The sequence below is a fragment of the Macaca thibetana genome, chromosome 15, assembly GCF_024542745.1.
Source record: "Macaca thibetana thibetana isolate TM-01 chromosome 15, ASM2454274v1, whole genome shotgun sequence".
NCBI classification, from domain to species: Eukaryota; Metazoa; Chordata; class Mammalia; order Primates; family Cercopithecidae; genus Macaca; species Macaca thibetana.
This window is the reverse complement of record NC_065592.1, coordinates 47,898,641-47,902,484: the sequence shown is the minus strand read 5'-3', so window position 1 is coordinate 47,902,484 and position 3,844 is coordinate 47,898,641. Positions and strand designations below refer to the sequence as shown.

The following is a 3,844-nucleotide window of genomic DNA, read 5'->3' as shown; positions in this document are numbered from 1 at the left end:
TTTTATAACTTTAAATAGGTCTTATATCTTACTAATTTTACTGTCAAGGTGAAACTATTTGATTTCTGAAATTTGCTTTAAAGTACTCCTGGAGGTAAGGTGGAAAGGCAGGATGGAACAAGAAGGGCAGAATATTGACGATTGTTGAAGCTGGGTTATGGGTACTATTCTCTTGGTTTCTGTGGACGGTTTGGTATTTTGAAATTATACTCCTCCCTGCTCTGTCGCCTGCCACCGCTCCCCGAGCCCGGGTGGTTCACTGCACCGTGAAGACAGATTCCAGACGCCGGGAACTTGCGCCTCCAATCCCAGACGCTATGTCCAGCAAAGGCTCCGTGGTTCCGCCCTACAGTGGCGGCCTGGACACCTCCTGCATCCTCGGGTTCCTAAAGGAACAAGGCTATGACGTCATTGCCTACCTGTCCGACACTGGCCAGGAGGAAGACTTCCAGGAAGCCAGGAATTAGGCACTGACGCTTGGGACCAAAAAGGTGTTCACTGAGGATGCCAGCAGGGAGTTTGTGGAGGAGTTCATCTGGCCGGCCATCCAGTCCAGCGCACTGTATGAGAACCGTTACCTCCTGGGCACCTCTCTCGCCAGGCCCGGCAGCGCCAGCAAACAAGTGGAAATCGCTCAGCGGGAGGGGCCAAGTATGTGTCCCACGGCACCACGGGAAAGGGAAATGATCTGGGCCGGTTTGAGCTCACTGCTACTCGCTGGTCCCCCCAGATAAAGGTCATTGCTCCCTGGAGGATGCCCGAGTTCTACAACCGGTTCAAGAGCCGCAATCACCTGATGAAACAGGCAAAGCAACATCGGATTCCCACCCCAGTCACTCCCCAGAGCCTGTGGAGCATGGACGAGAACTTCATGCACATCAGCTACCAGGCTGGAATTCTGGAGAACCCCAAGAACCAAGCGCCTCCAGGTCTCTACACGAAGACCCAGGACCCGGCCAAAGCCCTCAACACCCCTGACATTCTCGACATCGAGTTCAAAAAAGGGGTCCCCGTGAAGGTGACCAACGTCAAGGATGGCACCACCCACCAGACTTCCTAGGAGCTCTTCGTGTACCTGAACAAAGTTGCAGGCAAGCACGGCGTGGGCCATATTGACATCGCGGAGAACCGCTTCAATGGAATAAAGTCCGGAGGGATCTGTGAGGCCCCAGCAGGCACCATCCTTTACCACACTCATTTAGACATCAAGGCCTTCACCACGTACCGAGAAGTGCGCAAAAGCAAACAAGGCCTGGGCTTGAAATTTGCTGAGCTGATGTATACCGGTTTCTGGCATAGCCTTGAGTGTGAAATTTGTCTGCCACTGTAACGCCAAGGCCCAGGAACCAGTGGAAGGGACAGCGCAGGGGTCCGTCCTCAAGGGCCAGGTGTACATCCTCTGCTGGGAGTCCCCACTGTCTCTCTACAACGAGGAGCTGGTGAGCATGAAGGTGCAGGATGATTATGAGCCAATTGATGCCACGGGTTCATCAACATCAATTCCCTCAGGCTGAAGGAATGTCATCTCCTGAGCAAGGTCACTGCCAAATAGACCCCTGTACAATGAGGAGCTGGGGCCTTCTCAATTTGCAGATCCCCAAAGTATGGGCGCTAATTGTTGTGATAATTTGTCATCGTGACTTGTTCTCTCTGGCTGGCAAACGTAGTGGGGCTGCCAGACCCCAGCTTTGTTCCCTGGTCGCCCTAAAGCCTGAAAATGTCATCATCGAAGGGAAGGGTGGGGGCAGCTGCGGTGGGGAGCTATAAAATGACAATTAAACGATTTTTAAAAATTACACTCCTAAGTATTTTAAGCTTTTATGAAACTGTAGAAAATAAAAGTTTTCTAATTTCCTTTCAAAGTACTTACTGCTAATATAGAGAGAAGTTGGTGCTTTTTGTGTATTTGTCTTGCATCTGCCCATTTTTCCAAAATGACCTACAATTCAAATAGTTTATTACTAAAGTTCCTTGAGTTTTCTAGGCAAATAATGAAGTCACATAGACAAACATAAATAGTTTTATTTCTTCTTTTTCAAAGTTTATGGCAATTATTTTCTTACCTTTCTTTGACAATGTAACATAATAATAGCACATGGACATCCTTTTCTAATTTCTGATTTCAGTGAAATGATTTCAGAGTTTTGCTATTTAGAACAATGTTTTGTATTGGGTTTAGAGATAACAGTCCTTATCCTAGATAAGTAGTTTCCTTGTATTGTTACTTAGACTTTTTTTTTTTTTTTTTTTTTGAAACGGAGTCTTACTCTGTCGCCCAGGCTGGAGTGCAGTGGCTGGATCTCAGCTCACTGCAAGCTCCGCCTCCCGGGTTTACGCCATTCTCCTGCCTCAGCCTCCCGAGTAGCTGGGACTACAGGCGCCCACCACCTCACCCGGCTAGTTTTTTGTATTTTTTAGTAGAGACGGGGTTTCACTGTGTTAGCCAGGATGGTCTCGATCTCCTGACCTCGTGATCCGCCTGTCTCGGCCTCCCAAAGTGCTGGGATTACAGGCTTGAGCCACCGCGCCTGGCCTAGACTTGTTTTTTAATAGAAAAGTCATCACACCCTATTAGCTTAGAATTTTTATTAGGAATGGCTATTAAATTTTATAAAATATTTCTCCAGTGTATATTGACAGGATCATATGGTTTTTCCTTTACAGTATTATCATAATTCATTACTAATGGTAATAGATGTCTTGATAGGGAACCAGCCTGTATACCTGAAATATATAGAACAGGGCATAATTAAAATACTCTATTCCATAGCAGTATGTTGTTATTTTATTATATAACTTGATTTTTATTAATACTTTATTTAGAATGTTTGCATCTGTATTAGTAAGTGTCAGGATACATAAATAACCAAAGTGTTTTTTCTACTCTCTACTCCCACAGAGTCACTCAACATTTCCGACACCAGATGTGTGGGTTTTTCCCCACACAGCAGAACAGTTCTGCAGACGACTCTCCAGTGGACACCAGCTAGGTGGCTGCCAATTCAATTTAATTCTGACACTATCCACCTGGAGATCACATCCCACAGGCTGAGGGCTCAGTCCCATAAGACTGCCCACACCACTGCAGATGCTGGTTGCAAGCACAGGTTGTGGCCTGTGCTTCTGACCAACCAGCTCTAAGTCAGGGTTTCCACAACTTCCTCCTGGGATTCGATTAATTTGCTGGAGCAGCTCACAGAACTCAGGGAAACACTAACATTGGCCCATTTATTATAAAGGACACAGATGAACAGCCAGCTGGAAGAGATGCACACCACAAGGCGTGTGGGAAGGGAAGCAGAGATCCCATGCCCTTCCGGGGTGCCACCCTCCAGGAAACTCCATGTGTTCAGCTATCCAGAAGCTCTTCTGAACCCTGTCCTTTCGTTTTTATGAAGACTTCATTACTGCAGCGTAACTGATTACTACCCATTTGGTGATCAACTCAACTTTCAGCCCCTCTTCTCTCCCTAGAGGCTGGAGGGTGGGGCTGGAAGTTGGAACCCGCTAATCATGCCTTGGCCTCTCCAGAGATTCGGAGGGAACTTTTTGCCAGTATCACAATAAGTAATCTCAAGAGAGCAGGGACTTAACCTGTTTTGTTCCCTGCTATATTCCCTGCCCCTAGAACAGTACCTGACATTCTTAGTAGGTGCTCAATAAACATTTATTGAATGCATGTGCAAGTGAAATTAGTCTATGATGCCCTTTTCTTTGCATCCCCTGTAACTGATTGAGCTATGAAAGCTGTGCTGGCTTTATTAAATGACTTAAGGAAATTTCCATCCTGTTTTATGGGTTGTTGTTGTTTTTTTTTTTGTTTTTGTTTTTGTTTTTGTTTTGA

At 46.3% G+C, this 3,844-nt stretch overlaps 1 pseudogene; it reads left to right on the top strand.

Moving 5' to 3' along the window:
- Window positions 1–317: 317 nt before the first annotated feature.
- On the top strand, window positions 318–1,799 carry LOC126937400 (argininosuccinate synthase-like; annotated as a pseudogene).
- Window positions 1,800–3,844: the final 2,045 nt, after the last annotated feature.